The following is a 20,633-nucleotide window of genomic DNA, read 5'->3' as shown; positions in this document are numbered from 1 at the left end:
GGCCAACCTATCTTGGTGCCCTCCAGATATTTTGGACTTCAACTCCCTTCAGCAACAGAAGCATGGTCAGTGGCCAAGAATGCTGGGGATTGTAGTTCAAAGCATCTGGAGGGCACCAGATTAAGGAAGTCTGAGCTAAATGGCACCTCCATGAACAGGAACAGTGTCCTTTGAATACCAGATGTTAGTGGATAAACAACAGAGGAGGGGAAAGCAAGCTGCCACTGCAGTCTACTGTGCACATGCCTGTGTGTGGGCTGGTGTGTGTGATGTAAGCAGGGACCAATGCAAAGTGCTAAACAAGTTTTATCTTTGAACATTTAAGATAGATAGAACAAGCTTTCAAAAGCTGAGACCGTTTAGGAATTAACCAGAATGATATTGCATTTCTTGTCCTGTCCACCAGGACTGGTTATTTAGCAAAAAGAGAGATCACTGCCTCTATTTAGCATAATGATATAGCATGATCTTGTCAAAAGCCTCTATAGTTTTAAATTCAAAATCACCGCTCTCATTTCTTATCCTCCATGGGAATAAAAGGCTAGCTAGCGCCACCTTTTTAATGCATATGTACCAGCCCAGGAAATGAAGAGGAAGGGGAAAGGGGGAGGGAAGGAGAAGGAGGGGAAGGATCAGGGGTTGAATTTGCCTCTGAACAAATCTCGGTGACTCTTTTAAAAATCTTGCTCTCTGTAGCTCTGGGCAGGTAAGACTAACTGGCTCCTTAGTTCAGAGTGTGCTGTGTATGTCTGAATCCGGCATTTGGGCAGTCCCACCAGAATATACTTTCGTTAGAGAGGTAACGATGAAGGCGGCAGATCAAAGGAACCTAACATTGCTAAGAAAAATCTCTCTCAAAGTTTTTGTAGCATACAGAAGATGGAGCCTTTAGAGACGGGAGAGGCCAGCCAGGAGCTCCTCTCTGCTGTATTCTGTGGCTTTCCCATACATATTGTTGGGGTCTTCTCTTCCTGTGTAATGGATCCCTTGCTTCACGGATCAGCTTTCTAGTATTAAGGACGCTGCCAGAGGTAGGTTGCGCTTCTTGTCTTTTTAGGATGTTGGTTTTGTAAAGGACAGCCCTTCGGGTAACTTCCTTCCTCCATGAGCCCAGCTGGCATTCTATGGGCAGTGGCCCAAGAAACTCTGGGTTGTACAAAAATCCTGGAGGGTTGCTCAGACACAAGGAAGACTGTGTACAAAGGACTTGTGTTAGCTGTGCTGACGTGGTGGCGGCTTGTGCATCCTTTAGTGCTCTGAGCAGTTACAAACACAGCTCACATGACAAGAAGGAGCCCAGGGAAGCTGGTGGCCATGGTAACGGAGGGCTTTGAAATGGCCTCCTGGCTCAAAACTTTACTTCAGTGCTTTAACGCTTTGTTAGGATTTGCCAACAGGGGAAAGTAAAGAGTCTCTCTCTCCCCCCACATTCAATAAATAAATAAATAAATAAATAAACTCCTTAAGGGCACAATCCTGTGCATGTTTAGACAGAGAAAAGGCCTACAACTCCCAGTGCTGGGAGTTGTAGGCCTTTTCTCTGTCTAAAAATGCATAGGATTGCACCCTAAGAAAAGTTTCAGCCTTGCAAGTTTTACAGCACTTTCCCAAGCAGAGCGATTAGACTGAGAGGGCCCCAAAAGCCCGCTTTGATTTGTCACCTAACGGTCACATCTTTTGACCTTCAGCTCAACTTTCCTGTTTGCTAATTAGGAAACATAAGATGAATTAATCAGGCGGGCATTTTGTCCTGGCATATTACTTACTGCCTTTAATGTTTTCATCCATGGGCATTCAGTTTAGGAGAACCATGCAGTTTAAGGGGCAGGATTTGAAAATGAACACACACGGAATTTGCTACAAATGCAGACTGTGTTCTGTGTCCCAATATCAGCTTCCGCTCTTGCGCAGTGCAATTGCAGAATCACCTTGACTATAGCTCTGACAAGACCATCCATATAAATATACAGTAGGAGACAACCTAGTGAAAAACGCTATTCATGTCAACAACAGAACACAGGTCCCAGGAGTTCATGTAGCATTTACATGTGTTCTAATCCAGCGAATTCAGGTTCTTCTTGGCTATGTGCTAAAGGAGTCAGCATTTTCTGGCACAGCAAGAAAGGAAAAACTTTGCCTGCTACATTTTCTATCACTTTTTATTTAGTCAGTCAGTCAATTGTTCCTCTTCCTTGGTATTACCACCGTCGGTTTGCTTTAGAGAACATGTTAGATACTGGAAACGATTGGTTTTTTAAAAAATTGAAAATAATTGCTATAACATTTAGCACAATTTAAAGAGTTTGAAGAACATAAATCTTCATACTATTGATTGAGCCCAGTTCATAAGACTCTTCGGCTTGTGCTGAATGACTTCTTGAAATGGCATGTGAATTCTCAGTGTATGGCTAGCTTCGTTGCATGCAACTCCCACAAAGTAAGATGGCCGGGGGGGGGGGGGACACACACATCTTAATCTAGCTCCTGCCTACAACTGTACACAGCCAAGTGGCCACCTCACATATATGCACACACAGAGAATGTTTTCATGCAGCCACCACAAACTCAATAGTTGTGTGCATTTGCTTCTAGTTTCAGAACCATAGATTGGTTCACTTCTAGTGCAGTGCTCTGCTCCTCTGTGCACAGAGAGTTGACTCATTCAATTCAGCTCAGACTGTACAGGTCTGAGGTGGCAGATTCAGTGGGAAACCGAAGCAGTCTGATCCCATATGCATGCACTTGAGAGTAGATCCCCCTAAACGCAGCGGAGTTTACTTCTGAATAAACATGTATGGGATGGGATGGGCATCATCTTCCATTTGCAAAACTACACAAACATACCCGGCTAGCTTGAGACACAAGCATCTTGATTGAGTTTTGCTTAGGCTTCTGCCATTTTATTCCTTTACGTAGTTTCACCACCCTACTGAGTTATAAGCATATCGACATGCCGATTTTTAAAGGGAGATGGGCATATATTGCAACACTCCTTAAAAGTCTTGCAGTATAAACTGCTCAAGTGTATGAAGGAAGAGGATAATTTGTAAAGCAAAGATGTAAAAATTATTAACCTAGTGAAAGCTTTTAATCTACTGGAACACCACTGGGGGCTGTTAGTGTGGAGAGGAGGGGGTTCTGCTGCCAAAAGGGTGTTTAATTACCATTACCCCAGGCCTGCTAACCAAAAGCACCTGCTCTTCCATGCTTTTCACATTGCAGCCTTCATGTTTTTTGTCTTCTACCTTTGCAAAATGATAAGCAGTTTGAAGCAGTTGTCTGGTGGGAAGTGATACAGCCCACCACAAAAATCAATGGACAGAAGGTAAGAAATCTCTTTATGCAAAGGTGAAAATCTTCAGCTGATTCTCAGGGAAACAAAAATAAGTTCAGACCTAGCTATATAAAGGAGGGAAGAATTCTAATGTTGTGTGTGTGTGTGTGTGTATTTTATAGAAGGATATCAAGACGAATTAGATTGAAAATCTTAAGGTTGTGAGGTAGACTTGTGCTGTTCTGAATATATTTATTTTATTTATTTATTATTTATTATTAAATTTATTAATCGCCCATCTGGCTGGTCACCCAGCCACTCTGGGCGATGTACAACAGACCATAAAACAATTTAAAACAATAAAATTCTACCATAAAAATTTTTTTAAAATACCCTAACCCACCCCAAATGCCTGCCTGAACAACCACGTTTTTAATGCACGACGGAAGCTCATTAAAGAGGGGGCATGACGGAGTTCCCTAGGGAGGGAGTTCCACAGAGTGGGGGCCACCACAGAAAAGGCCCTCTCCCTCATCCCCACCAGTCTAGCTGTCCTGGCTGATGGGACAGAGAGAAGGCCATCCGAGGCTGATCTTGTTAAGCGGCCTGTCTGGTGCTGCTGGAGGCGCTCCTTAAGATAGGCTGGGTCGGAACCATATAGGGTTTTAAAGGTCAAAACCAACACCTTGAATTTGGCCCGGAAAACAACTGGTAACCAGTGCAACTCCTTCAGCACTGGAGTGATGTGATCTCGCCGGCGGCTGCCTTTAATCAGGTGAGCCGCCGCGTTCTGTACCAGCTGCAGCTTCCGAACCATCTTCAAGGGTAACCCCACGTAGAGCGCATTACAGTAGTCTAAACGAGTGGAGACCAGGGCATGTACTACCCATGGGAGCAGATGGTCGGGAAGGAAGGGGTGCAGCCGCCGTATCAGATGGAGTTGATACAGCGCTGTCCGGCTCACAGCTGACACCTGAGCCTCCATGGACAGCTGGGAGTCCAAAATGACCCCCAGACTGCGGACCTGGTCTTTCAAGGGTAGCCGTACCCCATTCAACACCAGGTCAACATCCCCCAGCCTCCTCTTGTCTCCCACCAAAAGTACCTCGGTCTTGTCAGGGTTCACCTTCAGCTTATTCCTCCCCATCCAGCCACTCACCGTCTCCAGACATTTGGACAGGGATTCTACGGCCAACCTTGGTGAAGATTTGAATGAGAGTTAGAGCTGCATGTCATCCGCATATTGATGACACTGCACCCCAAACCTCCTGATGATAGCCCCCAGCGGCTTCACATAGATGTTAAATAGCATCGGGGAGAGGATGGAACCCTGTGGCACCCCACAAGTAAGTGGCTTACTATATACCTAGAAAACACCATACGTTGCTTTTTTTTTCTGTTGTTTTGCATTGATCTTCAACACAGGCTCAATGCCTTTTTTCCAAAGCAAATCCTCACTGTTCTTCAGCACTTTGAGTGTTTTTGGAAGGTTCCTTCAGCAGATTCATAAAGCTCCAATGATGTTTATCCATAAATTCTTAAGATTTACATTCCTGTACATGTAACTTAAAGTAAATGTATTTTTTTCAAGAAAATCAAAACTCTCCTTAGCCATACATACCCTGCTTTCTGGAGGGAGGACGGCTGGCAGGTATTTGGGCACACTGGGTTTTATTTTCTGGACTTCCCCATCCATCCCCATGGTGGGTCCCTCCCTTGCTTATTTGTTGGTTGCCATTACCCTCCCACATGGGAATTCTTATAGAGAGGCCCCCCTGGGCATGGGCCTCAGATCTTCTGAGCTGTGCCCTGGATCTTTTGACCTGTCCTAATTGCCATTTTTTAACATTTTCCCATTGACTTGCATTGGAAAACATAAATGGCCATAACTTTTTTAGTTTGTATCATAAATGCATGAAATTTGGAGATCTGGTAGACCCCATGGAGATGATTGCACCTGCCATATTTCAGGCAGTTAGGTCCAGTTGCTTTTGTGCTAGTCACAGGTAAAATGTGCTTTTTTCAAGAAAATTTGTCAAAACAAAGACCTATAATTTTTTTTATAGGTCTTCCTATAAAAGACCTATAAAAGACTTCCACATAAGTGCATGGAATTTGGAGACCTGGCAGCCCCTATGGAGCTGACTGAACCTGCCAAATTTCAGACAGTTAGGTCCAGTGGCTTTTGTGCTAGTCATACATAATTTTTCCTTTTCTCAAAGACTAAAACAAAAGGTAAAAACTGCTGGACCACACAGGGGATTATCAGAAGGTGTTTAAAGTGACCACTAGCAGGTCACTACCCCTAATCTCTGGTCTAGGTTTTTTGAAATGCAAATAGTACTTTCCTTTTGTCTGTCCTGAATCTGCCGCTATTCAGCTTCACTGGATGACCTGAGGCTCCTCATTAAGGGAAGAAAAAAAGTTAATCTCTTTGGCTGCAATACACATTACCTGGGAAAAAGTCACACCAAACTCAGCTTATTTATTGCACTGTTCCACTTTCACTACTCCATATAATTTTATAAACCTCCCCCCACCTTATTTGCCTTCTGAATTAAATAGCCCAAACATTGAAGCCTTTCCTTATAGAGGAGTGATTGCACTCCCCTCTCAATCACCCTACTGTGATTGGAGACTGCTGAGTTAAAAGTTCAGCCCTATTGGCAGCTAGATAACACTTGCCAAGGCTCAGTTCCCCCCTCCCAAATCTTCCTCTCCCCCTCCCTAATCTTAAGGAAATTGTTACATTTCCCAGACAGGCTCTCTGGTTTCAGAATAATCCGAAGTGATCTGATTTGGTCTGAATCACCCTGCTTTGGTTGAGAATTCAGATCTGGATCTGAAATAGTGCACAGCCCTACTTAATACAAGCCTGCTTCTTCCCTCTGAACTCAGTAGCCTTGCTGTTACTAGGAGGCCTTAGGACTCGCTCCCTTGGCAGACCAACAGTGTGAATGCACCAGCCTTTTAAAGTAGAGGGGAGACTGCCATCTTTCCTTCCACAGTCTGCTCATTGTTTTCAGAACAATGGTCCACAAGAAAGATAGGGTGATAAGTATGTCCTCTTTTGGAGACCTCAAAATGTCAAGGCTACCCTTACACAAAAACCCCTGTGGCTATCATTCTGAAATTTGGCAGACATGATCTCCTCTGATGGAGCATTGAATCCTGAATTTTTTATCCAATTCTTCCAAGGAATAAAAATGTTATTGACAGTTCCCTTTAGAAGAAAATCAAAATATAAACCCTGCACTTATATTTCTGATGTTGGGCAGATGTAATCCCCTTCTAGGGGGCTAGTATGCCTGAAATTATCATCCAGTCAAGAGGAAAACGTTACAGTTTTTTTCTAATTTCCCATGGTAGTCAACAGGAAGCATAACGACCCGTATTTCCAAACCTTGACTCAGGTTTGGTGCTGAGCTGAAGTGAACCAACTACAAATTGTCCTGAGCAGAAATCGGATGTTTTCTAAAATGCTGAATTGGGGTCTGAATTGAAGTGGGGTGTGGGGTCAGTGCACACTTCTTATGTATGTATATAATCTATGCACACACATATGCATACCACATATGTGCACGCGTGCGCGCACACACACATATATACTATATATATATATATATATATATTAGAGGTGTGCTTGGACTCTGACATATATATATATATGCACATGCAAATTTGTGGTATGGGCCTGTGCCCCAGATCTTTTAAGAACCTAGCAATGCCCCTGCCCTCCCACCTAATCTGCTTGCAGCAGCAAAGCTTAACTTTCCCAGTGTGTTTATGCCAGGGAACTAGGGTGGCCAGATGCAAAAGAGAAGAGGTAATTTCAGCAGGTGTTGTTTGTCATACAAGGTACACCTACTGAAATTTCCTCTTCTGCATGATAGTTAAAGGTGCAGGAGCTCTGTCTTTTTTGCATCTGGCCATCCAGTTTTGAGCCCCAAGACAGGGTCCCTTTGGAGTGTCTGAGAATACAGATTTGGTGCAGGTGCTCTTTATTTTCTGTGAGGCTGTGCTGTCCTTGGATGTTGAGCATGGTGGTTTCCGCTTGGTGCCCTTTCCCCATTGTTCCCCATCGCTACTTTTCCTTTGCTTCTTGTGTACTCAACATTCCACAGGGGTGGGAAGGAATAGAGTGACATGGCTCTGTGTTATGCATCTGGAAGTTTGAGCCTGCTGATGAACTAACATACAGTGCACAAAAGCCACAGTGGCTGTGTTCACATATAACAATAAGCCCCAAATCCTGGCCTAATAAACCATGACATGAATTAGATGTGTGATGCATGCAACTTATTCACTCCTCTCTTTGCACAAGTGGATAAGCAAACCATGAAGGGATAGCTTTGTATAACATCCTGAACCCAGGATGATGATTTTGTACCTAAAACAAGCCAGGATTTATAAGCCAACAAGCCAGGATTTGTAAGACATCAAACAACCCTGGTTTAAAGCTGGTTTATGATCCTGGGTAGTTTGGACACACTTAACCACAATCCTGGGTTTGGATGTCACATGAAGCTATTCGTTCCTGGATTGTTTACCTTTTCACAGTTAAGGGAGGAGTGAAGTGGGAGTAAATAGGCTGCATATACCTACATACAGCTAATTTATAGCATGGTTTATTAAGACAGAACTTTTGGCTTATTGTTACTTGCAGACACAGCCAATGATCCAGTTCAGATGTAACTCAACCCAACTATTCCTGGGTTGTTTAACCCAAGAACTATGGAGATGAGTGGAGTGCATGAACCACATGTTTGTCGTTTCTGCTTTTAATGTTTTGTGATGTAAGAACCCAAAAACTCTGGGTTGTTTATGGGTTAAACAAGGTAGAGGTAACCCAATTGCCCATGGTTTGTTGTTGAGTTAACTCTGGGTTGTTTAACCCATAAACAACCCAGAGTTTATGGATTTGCACATCACAAAACAACCCAGGAATGGGACGTGTGGTTTGCATGCTCTGCTGGTCCCTGCAATTCCTGGGTTATACAACCCAGGAATTGCTGCCATTATGACCAAACCCTGTTAATATGTTTGTTGGTCTTTAAGGTGAACACTTTTTTTGGTTCCACTGCTAGATTGTATCCTGTTTCACTGCCAATGTTGCCAACTGTTTTCATAGATTAATCTAACTGATTATTTGACTAAACATAACAGACCTAAAAATAACTGTTGAAATAAGAATACAAAAACAAAGTTGAGATTTTGAAGCTACTGGGACTTACATCTGAATAAATATGCTTAGGATTGCAGTGTTAAAATTCTGCAATAACAATAGTGTGATGATTTTTCACTAACTTGGCTTTGATTTGTGTGTGTGTGTGTGTGTGTGGTTCATCAGTTCAATGAGTGTCTGTTTACATCAGTCCGTTTTCCAGCAGGATGAGTGTACACAAATGCCTTTTTTAGTTACCAAACAAACCCCCATGTTTGAATTGTTGGCTATCCTTAAAGTCACTTTCTGCTGCACCAGGCCCTGGAGCTGTGTTGTGAAACAAGACCTTTGTTATCCTGTTAAAAAAAAAAGTCAGTGCTAATTGCTCAGTTCTGGCTCTCTGACACATCCACCCCCACCCCTGTGGTAACAGTGACAATTGTAAATTGTATAGTTCACAATGAGGTTTTTTTAATTGCTTCCTATTTTGGAGAACAAATACTATCTTGTTCAAAACATATCCACAATATATATGGTTTATTACTGAATGATGTCTTAGATATGCTTAATTGCAGGAGGAGACTGGATTTCGCAGGGCATCCCCTTTCCATCTAACCTGCCACATACATATCCATTTCCTCAGTTCAGAACAGCTTTACACGACAGCTTGAAGTGAGTAAGCTCAGTCTGAGAGCTGGAGGATAGGAGCTGGAGGATCCAGATCATCCTGGCTCTCAGCCAGGCCCTGAGCCAGGCAGGTGCTTACACACGTTCCCCTATCCTCCTGCATAGACACACAGCCAGGCACTTTGCTAGCATCACTGAAGCTCCTGCGTGGCTTGCCATCTTCTCTGCTTCTATGGCCCTGGGGGTAATAAGGGGGGGGGGGTCAAGAGGGCAACTGGTGTGGAGACCTTTGGTCCCTCTCTTCCCACAGCAATCCCTGTTTCTTCATCACTTTCCTATGGGTTGTATCCAGTAGCGTCCTTCTGCCAGTGGAATGGACACCGCTGGAAAATTAAATTTCCCCATTTTCCTGCAGCCCTGTGCACCACCCCCCCCCCAAATCTACTCTAGAGGGTCGGAAGGGGTCTGTGGAGCAGATTTGGGGAGTGTGCGAAGGGATGCAGGTTGGAGGAGGGAAAGGGAAGGGGAAGGGAAATTCCTATTTATTTGATTTGTACCCTGTCTTCCTACCAAGAAAAAATGGCACTCAAGGCAGTTTACAATCATAAATCTTGATTAAAACAATAATAAAACAAATGCATTAAAACAACAACTATGCCAGAATAAAAGGAGCATCTAACCCAACAGGTCCACTTAGATGCCAAAAGCCTGCTTGAATAAAAAGGTTTTTGCCTGTCGGTGGAAGGACAACAGAGAGGCAGCAAACTTAGCCACCCTCAGCAGGGAGTTCCACATTAGTGACAGTCCACTCCCGTAACATCAGATGTAGCCCTTCTCCTTTGTTTTTTGTTCTTGTTCTTTGCAGGCTGTATGCGTCCCTTCCCCTTCTCTAGTACTGAAGTGCACATACTGCACATGCAACTCTTTTTTTAATCAATTTTTTATTGTGAATTTCAACAAAAACAAAACAAAGCAAACAAAAAACAACAACAAGCACAGCAAAAAAAGAGGGGGGGAATCAAGAAAAGAAAATATGTAGTATAACTACATGCTTTAAAAGTCTGAGTTTTAATTATTACAGCATTCTAGAAAAAGTAGATTCTACATAAACTTCAATAAAAGCAGACCAAATATCTATACATAGGTCCCTTCATGAAAGGTGCCTATATACCACCCTTTCGAATGTTGCTAGTGTTGCTATATATATAAGTCTTCTATCCATTGCATTCTAGGAGGCGAGCATTTATCCTTCCAGTGTTGCAGAATCAGTCTTTTGGCAGTCGAGGGGTGTGGAAAATCCATTTACACCGACCATGTATTAACTTCCAAGAAGCAGGTAAACAGTTCAAAAGGATGTGTACATCAGTAAATATTAAATAATGTTCCAATACAAGTTTATCAGTATGATAATTTCCTCCCCAAAAGAGGTGATTTCCAAAACATTCAGTTAAAAGAAGCACAAGAAGTGTTACACCTCCAACAATTAGCCAAGTTAGACAAACCTATATTAAAGAGACATTGTGGCATCCAATAGACACAAAACAAGAGTTTTTGCTGAATAAGACCTAACCTAAGATCCATAGGCACTTCAGATAACAGATTCCAAAGCAGCGGTCCACTGATTAGACAAAACAGGACAATCCGATTCCCTGTTCCATTCCTGCTTAATACCCTGTGCATTATATTTATTCGCTGATAATAAGTATTTATAAACATGAATCGTGGGTCGATATACCTGATCAGCTTCAATAAGTATTTCCAATTGCAAAGGGGCCTCTGAGGCTGTGAAAGCAGCAGGATTGAATCTAGATAATAACGGGTGCTGCAATGGTTGTATTGCCATTCAGCTGCAGCAGGCAAATCAAATTTATTATTTATCTCACAGCAGAGAATGGAAAAAAAAACCCTCGTTGTCAACACCCAGTCATTGATCCAAGATAAAAACCATCTCATCAGTCCAGGTCTACCACAAAAACATTCTCTTTCCCATTTTTAATTCTAGTTTTCCCCATAAAGTCAATTATATGCCACATGTCTCTAACCACCAGAATTGTGGGAGGAACCTCATCCAATCTAATATGTGGAGAACCTAGTGCCATCCATTTGGAGAGAAGCTCCAGACAGGATGATTCCAAAACTTACCAAGGTGGAAAATCTAATCTAAGTGGAAAGGACCAAAATTTAGTACAAGTCAGCAAATAAGGCCGAAGATATATAGCAAGATCCAGAAAGCCAAACCCACTGTCTTTAATAGGGAGTTGCATCTTTTTCAAAGGTATTCAACAAATACCTTTGAAAAAAGGTATTAACAAAGCATTAAGTTTTTGAATATATTTGCCAGGTATAGGTAGAGGAATCCCATGTGTAACACTACACACTCAACTCTGTCTCCCTCATCAGAACTCCCACCAAGCATTACATTGGGACTACAAAGGTAGGGTGATCACTTAGGCATTGCCAAAAAAGAGGAATCGCATCACCAAAACAGAGGACACCAATTTGGATAGCATTTCATTTGCAAATGTATAATCCATTCCAAAATGGCCTCGTGATAAAATGTGTTTGTTGGAGCTCTGCAGTCATTTCTAACACACTAATTACTGGTGTTTGGGCTAAGAAGAATATACTTTCAGCAAGTCACATTTATCTCTGCTTACTATCTTCCTTTTATATTGTTTTTGGAAAGTAGAACCTTCAAGACTTGTTTCTTTATGGGCCATTATCACCCTCTTTCATATTTTTCAGTCCTAATCATATTTTTTTGGATTGCTTCTACTTCTGTTTGGAGTTACAACAGAGAAGAGGAAAAGACCTGGAAAGTTAGTAATTACAGAGAAGAGGAGAAGATAAAAAAGATAAGGCTTCTGACGGGAGGAGCAAAGAGATTACTATGAAGCCCTGAAGTGAGATCTATGAAACGTTACGTGCCTGAGATTCTAAGTGTAAACTTGGAGAGGTTGGGAGTCTCTGTGCTAACTAGTATCTGGGAGTTGAGAGGACACTGCAGAAGGAGTCTTCCCACTACAGTCCTTTTCTGCTTCCTCCAGCTGGGCTTGGTTGTTCCAAGTGAGCCTGGCCCGGGAAGGAGCCAACTGTAGAGGGAGCCCAGAGGTGTGAGTAGCAACAGCCCCTGCTGCCTCCTTCAGTTGGGCTGCATTTGCAGTGGGAAAGCTGCCTATCTATAGTGGGGCATTCAGAACTCGGAACTGCTGCTGTTGCTGCTTCTGCTTCTTCTACTTGTGACATTCCTCCCCCTTGACAATTGTAACTGATATTACCAATGAAGTATTTGCCAGTACCTGTCAGTATCAACAGGAGCGACAGCAGGGAAGTGGCCTGGAATCATACAGTAGCATTGTGGAGTTAAAGTCAGCTGAAGAGACAATATTTACTGATTTTCTGCTTTCCTGTTTAAGTTCTGTGATTTGGTATTGAATTTTTATCTAAATGTTTCAGTTGTTTTAATTGCTTTTTCATTGTCTTAACAGCTTTTAAACTTTTTAGCCATTTCTCCAAGTAAATAAGAGAAGTGGTATATCTCTTTTAGGATAGTCTCTGAGATTTAAGATGCAATTAACTCAACCAGCTATCAGCCCTTTGGGAGACTCTGGGCATCTCTACACCAGCCTAAAATCCTGCATTTAAAACGAGGCTGTCTGCTTCCGTTTTAAATGCAGGATCACAATGACTCCCTTTATCACGTGCTTCCTTTCCCTCCTCTCCTTCCCCCCTCCTTCTCCCTGTAGCTGAGTCTTCCATTATCTTTCATTGATCTCGCTCCTCTTCTTGCTGCTTTTCCTCTTGTCACAAAGGAAACTCAAGTGGAACACAACAGAATAATATGATAGCTCATTATTTGCAATCTATTTAAAAACAGAACAAAGGGCATTTAGTGCAGGTGACACCTTGGATGATCACAGTGTCATGTAAAGAGCCTGCAAACTTCCATGAAGGAGCAATCTCAATCGCAGGATAAAAGCTCCGTGTGAAGAAAGCCTCTGCTGGGAATCACAGCATCTTGGCGTGCTCTGACATTTCATCTGGGAGTCTTATGTAAAACTATCAACCGCAGTTAAATGCCAGAGGAGGCTGTGGGAGGTCACATATTAGAAGGCCCCACAGAACACTATTCTCTACCTCTGTGAAGAGTCTGCAGTGAGAAGAGAGAGTGTGTACTGTTGGACCTGGTTGGGGCAAAGGCAAGGAAACTGCCAAAGGAGAATGTGACAGGAGGCCTGGTTAAATTTAATTAGTATGGCTATTAATTATGAGTTAGTGCTTTGGGTTTAGTTTTGTAGGGTGAAAGCACTTGCAATTTATTTGGAGATTTTAAAATCTATTGTTTCTAATTTGTTTTTATATTCTAAAACAAATTTAATTTATTAGTTTATTAACTATGAACTTAATTTTATATAAGTGATAGATATTTATGGATAATAGTAGTTAATTCCTGGTTGTCAGGTGTTAATGGGATAGGATTATAAGTGAAGAAACGGTTTTTACCAGGCAAGGTTATAAAAATATGAGGCTTCCACTTGAAGTTTTATCTGAGAGATGGAAACAGAAACTGAAATCTCAGACAATAATCCCACAATTCTTTTCTCCTAGAATAGAGGAAGCAGTGGGAAATGACTCCACAACTAACTCTGTATGAGATTGGTCTATTGACCAGAAGTGTGTTATGTATGGAGACATCTCAGACAATGATGCTAGAGACCTTGCATCTGAGCTGGCCCTTGCTGATAATATTTCTCAGATAAGAGCACAAGAACTTCACACTTCTTTAGATGAATTAATGGATAAGTAGGTAATTGAATTAGCAGTGCATTCCCACCATCAACCCAGAAGGGGAACCCTCCCAGTTGTGGAGTAAGTAATCTGGAAATTAAGGGTGGGCAATGAATAGAATCATAGAATAGTCGGGTTAGAAGGGGCCTATAAGACCATTGAGTCCAACCCCTGCTCAGTGCAGGTATCTAAGTCAAAGCATCCCTGACAGATGACTGTCCAGCATCATCTTGAATGCCTCCAGAGTGGGGGAGCCCACTCCCTCCCTAGGTAATGGGTTTCATTGTCATATTGCTCTAACAGTCAGGACGTTTTTCTTGATGTTCAGCTGGAATCTGGCTTCCTGTAACTTAAGCCCATTATTCCGTGTCCTGCACTCTGGCATGATCGAGAAGAGATCCTGCCCTTCCTCTCTGTGACAGCCTTTCAAGTACTTATAGGGTGCTATCATATCTCCCCTCAGTCTTCTCTTCTCAAGGCTAAACATGCCCAGTTCTTTCAGTCTCTCCTCATAGGGCTTTGTTTCCAGTCCCCCGATCATCTTCGTTGCCCTCCTCTGAACCCTCTCCAGTTTGTCTGCATCCTTCTTAAAGTGTGGTGCCCAGAACTGGACACAGTACTCAAGTAGGCCCTAACCCGTGCTGGGTAGAGGGGAACTAGTACTTCATAACTTTCCACTCCTCATAATTGAACAGCTATTTGATACTGAGAAACAGGTGAATGACACCTTTAAGTATTTAGGGTTAATTAAATCTTGCCTTACAGAGTGTAATGGGCTGTTAAGTACAATGGTGGAGATACATAGAAGGGGGAATATTGGTCCAGTACAAACAGAAATAAAACCCAAGTCTATTCAAAAAGCCAACATGGATATTCATCAACTAAGGGAGCAATTCCTGTTGGTATAGGCAGCTGCCTTCAAACTTGGAGGCGGCTGCCTATTCAATGCAGGGTGGGTGGAGTGCAGAGGGGATCTTCTCCTCCGTGCTCCGGCTGCTCTGTATTCGTGGCTAGACAGCTGATTCCAGCTGTCTAGCCGTGGGACTTTGGGGGGAGGGGGAGGCCAGACGATGCATAGAAAGTGTTGTACCAGCACTTCTCCACTCCCCACCCCTGGGAATGCCCCCTTTTGCCCTGCTCCGTGCTGCTTATCCAGGCACCGAGCACAGGAATGATCCGTACCACCTACGAGGAGGAGTGGGCAGGGGAGGTGGTTTTCTGGGAACTAAACAATCACATGGCCATCTAGCTGCTGTCTATCGGCCATAAGATTGCGCCCTAAGAGAGAATGAAACATGTTCTCTTTATAAGTCAAAGAAAATTTTAAAAGAAAACAAAAAAGGGGAAAAGTGTAAAAATACAGGGTATAAGGAAAATAAAAAAGGAAAGGTAACGCCAAAGGCAATGTACCAGGATAGGAAAATGAAATATGGAAAATTATTTAAATTAATAAGTAAGAAACCTAAGAGGATACAGGCTAAAAAGTCATCTAAGAGTGGAAAGTTGATTAAAGAGGAAAAGAAGAAAGTAAAGAAAGCTGAGAAGACTCCATTATCCGAGCAGCTAAATTAAACATCAGCTGGATCTCCACTTAGTATTGATAGGAATTGTGAGCCTACTGAAATGAATGACCCATGGCAATATGTGCTTAAAAATCAGGAGGCAAGGTACAAAATGGAGGTAAATGATTTGGATCAAGATATAGAGGACATATTTAACCAGGCAGAGAAACCAGCTAAACAAAATTGGAAGCTGAGGTTTATATAGTATAAATTAATGTTTTCAAATTTGAAAGCAAGAAATTGCAAGTAGATAAATAGGTACCGCCTCGGTGGGAAAGGTAACAGCGTTCCGTGCACCTCGTTGTTTAGTCATGCCGCCGGCCACATGACCACGGAAGCGTCTTTGGACAGCGCTGGCTCTTCGGCTTAGAAACGGGGATGAGCACCGCACCCTAGAGTCGGACACGACTGGTTGGGGACACCTTTACCTTTTTAAGGTATATTAATGCAGCTACAATGCAAACTTCATCTAATACAAATATTAGAAATAATTGCTCCTGAGGAATTTATTAAAGCAGATATTACCCACAATGAATATTAATTTTTAAAATTGTAAATATGCATGTGCTGTGGTCACCTTTAAGGAATGTCAAATGGCCAGGAAAATATATAGTAGAAAGTCTGATTTTCAGAAAATAGGACTACATATTTCTAGAATTTAAAAAACAAACAAACAGCCCCCTATGCCCCTAGTAAAGGGGGAATTAAGGGAGGATCAATATGAAAATTGTCACCTGGAAAGATAAATTCGAAGTAGGGAAGACCTCATTCAGTGGAATGACCTGGAAATCCCCTACATAGCCCCTGATTGCCAGGAGAGAAAGAACCTAAAGAATTTGGGAGAGAGACAATATAAGCCATGGCACGAGGCTCAGCTAGGGTTAGGGGATGATAAAGACTTTCTCTTTAAGTGGAAGAGTTCCACTGTTCAAGATCAAAGGTAGCAAGCACTTTCTAAAGGAAAGGACCTTTTTAATAATGAGGAGAAAGCACTGCTAGACTGTTTCAGTGCATTGCCACTAGCCGCACAAAATGAAATCATTGCGAGATTAGAGTCCTTAAAAGTGCATCTGATAAGTAGGCCAGGGGAGACAAACAGAAAATGTGGGTGTACAATTGCTAGCAGAAGATTGTGGTCAAGAACAACAGGGAAATGGGCTGAAGGTAGGTATGGGGGATGTCCAGGTGCCCCTTAGTGTGATGGGAGGTATGCAGAACTGCCTGGTTACTGCAGAGATAAACACTGAGGGGTTCATCACACAGGGTCAGCAATCCACATCAATACTGGGGCTTTCTCCATCCTGTTTCATTGTGGGATTAGATCGGGCTCCTTTACGCAGTTCTTTGTATCCCATTATATTCTGTTCCTTACATTTTCTTGGGGTGGCTACTTTTCTGCGAAAAGCCATTACTCACACTGGGGGCATTGTGAAATTTCCTCCCTGGTTCCTGCCCCTTTCCCTCCCGTCACAGATTATCGGCGGTTTGGTTGTGATTGACACACAATGTGGATGGATGGACAGCCACCTCCACTGAACAGCCCGAACCCCTCCCCAGAGGCACTGGTTTCCAAGTGAATTGCTGGAATGCCGGCCATTCTGTGTTGTGGAGTAAGCAGCCAAAGTCAGGAGCAAAAGTTTGTGCGTTGCATTTAGTCATGGCATGGTGGCAAGCTGGCAGGTCAGTATACCGACACACCCACTACCCTGACATCACTGCTGTTATCATCATGAACACGCCCCAAACAAAGCAGGTTTTTTGTGCTACAGGAGAAGTACATGGGCAGGCCATGGCCCTCCTGTTGCGTGGGCTGAATAAATACTGCATTTTTTCTTTTTGGGGATAACATGGGATAGGTAGGGGCAAATGGCAGGAAAATCACTAGAGGATTACAGCATCGTGTAATGGACCCACAAACTTCCGTGAGTGGCCAACCATGAATGTGTGATAAACTGCAGATGTAGAGATGCCCTGAGTCAAGAGGAAATGGTATAGTTTCTATAGCATCAAAAGTAAATTCCACGACCTTAAAATTTAACTCATGGTTTGAGATGAGATGCTTAGAGGACACAGAACTGGGACCTTGGGAAATTATCCTTATTTAGGAAATTCAGTGTACTCTGTGATATCACATGTTAGCAGAATATGTTCACCAATTGATGAGATTGAAGTCCTGGAGGAGGAGGAAGAAGAGCTGGTAACTCAGGGGAAGCAGAGGATATCCCTGGATTATTCAAATTGACTGTATAAACAGCAGGAGGTAGATGTGTCTGATCAATCATCAATTATATCAACTGCAAATTCTTTAAAGAGGTCATGTGAAACACATGAGCGTTATTATAAGCGTCTAGGCATTATGTCATGGAATATAACAGGGTGGAAGGCTAGAGATCATGATAATGTTATTTCATTTCTGTCTAAATATTCAGTTTTGTTATTGCAAGAAATGTGGCATTTAGAAAAGGATAAGTTAGTATTGTCAGAATTTAAAACACGGGTTAATTCTGCTCAAAAACTAAATGATAAAGGTACAGCTCTGGGTGGTCTAGCCATCCTGGCCAAGGAAGAACTGGGATGGGAATGTAGTTAGGTTGATACAGCAGCATCAGATAAGAACTCGTTGGCGGTAAGGTTTATGGCACAGGATTTGATGTTAATTGTAAATGTTTATATACCACCAATATCTTCTCAGTGTTATACACCTGAAGTTTGGCTGCATTTGGAACATCTATTGGAAGAGCCGAGTATGAGGTTCCTAGGAACATCCTTGATAAAAAGTGGCTAAGCAGTGTGGAATCCTGGAAAATGATTTCTTAGACCTAATTTATTGGAAATCCCTATTTAGGTCAACATATATGTTTGGACTGCACATAGTAAGTAATAACAACTATAAGGGAGCAACCCTATGGCTGCTAGTCAGAGGCTAGACGGCCATAGGATATGTCGGTTTTCGGGAACCGATTTCAGAGCCCATGCTCCGAGGTCAGTTCCTGGAGAACCGATCTTCCCCCCATCCTGCGCTGCCTCACAGGCAGCTCGGAACAGCTCCACGCTCGGAAGAGGAGTGTGGAGTGGTGAAAACTGGGCGTTCCAGGGTGGGGAAGGCAGAAATGCTGATATGACACATCCAACATGTTGCCTGGCAGCCACCTCCCCTGCTCCGCCTTCCCACAGCTAGACAGGGAACAATCCCCTCTGTGCTTCTCCTGCCCTGCATTGGATAGGTGGTCACCTCCAAGTTCGGACGCAGCCACCTATAGGATTGCGCCCTAATACTCCTTACCCTTTCACTTAATTTTCTCAGCGCTCAGGCAGTGTATTTGATTATGTCTGTGTTCCTAGAGGAAGAGCTCATTTATTTTCTGATATAACAGTAAATCCAAGAGAAGACAGTGATCAGCAGCCTATAGCACTGAAAATAGATGCTAAATCTAATATGAGGGAAGTGTTTTATTCAGATCAGTAGTTAGCATAAAATTTGGAAATACAGGGGAGAGGAAATTGAAATGGCAAAAAGCAAAAATAAACAAACTTGAAGATTTTCAGAACTCAACTATAGGTACATTATTAAGAAATATAATTTTATCTCCTGATTCTAACATAAGTCTAGTGTTGGAAGCATATCAGTGTATATGTGATAATATGAGACATTTTTTGAAAACGGATGTAAATTGGAATCAGCCAAAGCCCATTAAGTCCTTATGGCTTGATAGACGGTGCAGAGTATTGAGAAAGAAGTTGAGGAGACAGATGTGAGGAGTGCATGCTGTGGCTGATCAGGAAGTAAACAATATTATGTCAATACTTAAACATGACTATAAAACATTCATTTCAGCTAAGAAGTCACAGTTTCAGAAATGTATCTGGGATGAGCTTGAATCAGCTACAACATGGTCAAATTCGACTTATTTTTGGCATTTAGTTGCTGGCAGATTAAAAGATGTAAAATTTACTTTCAGTATCCCTATAGCTGCAAAGTGTGTGTGTGTGGGGGGAATATCGGGTATTATTTAAAGAGGAAAAAGACGCAAGGACAGTAATTAAAATGCCTCAGGCACAGGATATACATTTCTTACCTCTGTGGTCATCTGTAACTGCTCTTGAGATCAACCTGCTTATTCAGACATTGAAGAACAATAAGGCACCAGGCGAGGATTTTTTACCTCCTGAATTATTCAAGAGTGATGCAGACTGGTGGGCATCACTATTGGCTGGATTATTCACCCATATAAACAACACAGGCTGTATCCCAAAGGGTTAGAATTTTAGCAAAAAATTATACCGTTATTTAAGAAAGGTAACCAGCAGGACCATACAGGCCAATCAGTCTGATTGATATTCCAGCAAAAATTTATGCTAAGCACCTTTTACAAAAACTAGAGGACTGGGTGGAAGAAAATGCCATTTTTGCAGAAGAGCAGTCTGGCTTTAGGAAAGGATGATCTACCCTGGATAACTGTTATATTTTATACCATCTCATAACTAAATATTCCGTTAAGGGTGGACAAGCTTTTTGCAGCTTTAAGTCAAGTGCAGCTTTTGATTCCATTAACAGATGCCATCTTTGGGAAAAGTTGAGAAATACAGATATACATTTGAGGCTTTTATTACTAATAAAGGCACTTTACCAGAAAACTATCTAAAGGTGAAAAGAGGGTCAAATTTTGCCCTTACAGATCTTATTCCAACACGTAAAGGAGTCTGTCAAGGTTGCAGCTTAGCACCATTTCTTTTCAATTTTTGTATTAATGACATGGTGGCATTTTTACAGAACCAGAGTTATATCCCCAAAATTTTAAACAAAGCAGTAAATATATTATTGTATGCTGATGACATGATTTTATTTTCAGCATCTCAAGTGGGCTTGAGAAGACTCCTGAGACAGTTCAGTCTATGGGCTTCTTCATGCGGAGCTTTTATCCTGCTATTGAGATTGGTTAGTCACAGAAGTTTGCGGGCCCTTTAGATGACATTTTTAACCTTCGGTTAAATATCCCACACGAAATGACCTTTATTCCATTTTTTTTTTAAAGATCAGAGATAATGTGCTATCAAATTACCATGCTTGAGTTCCGCTTCAGTTCCATCATCATCATGATTTTTATATCCCACCTTTCTTCCATCATGGACCTCAATGTGGCTACATGTGGTTCCCAGGTGGTCTCCCCTCCAAGCAATGACCAGACCCGAACCTGCTTAGCTTCAGCAAGGTGGCTGT

The 20,633-nt window shown here is 42.3% G+C and overlaps 1 long non-coding RNA gene across 1 annotated transcript; it reads left to right on the top strand.

The window, feature by feature from the left end:
- Window positions 1-768: 768 nt before the first annotated feature.
- Window positions 769-12,528, top strand: LOC146349527 (uncharacterized). The gene is made up of 6 exons (XR_014788808.1): window positions 769-1,031; window positions 3,223-3,325; window positions 4,426-4,620; window positions 9,014-9,192; window positions 10,298-10,401; window positions 11,811-12,528. It is a non-coding gene; the product is annotated as an uncharacterized LOC146349527 (long non-coding RNA).
- The last annotated feature ends 8,105 nt before the right edge of the window (window positions 12,529-20,633 follow it).

Source organism: Heloderma suspectum, chromosome 3, assembly GCF_057233095.1.
Source record: "Heloderma suspectum isolate Gila_16-S chromosome 3, 16-S_ref, whole genome shotgun sequence".
In the NCBI taxonomy this organism is placed as follows: domain Eukaryota; kingdom Metazoa; phylum Chordata; class Lepidosauria; order Squamata; family Helodermatidae; genus Heloderma; species Heloderma suspectum.
This window is presented reverse-complemented; position numbering and strand designations above follow the sequence as displayed.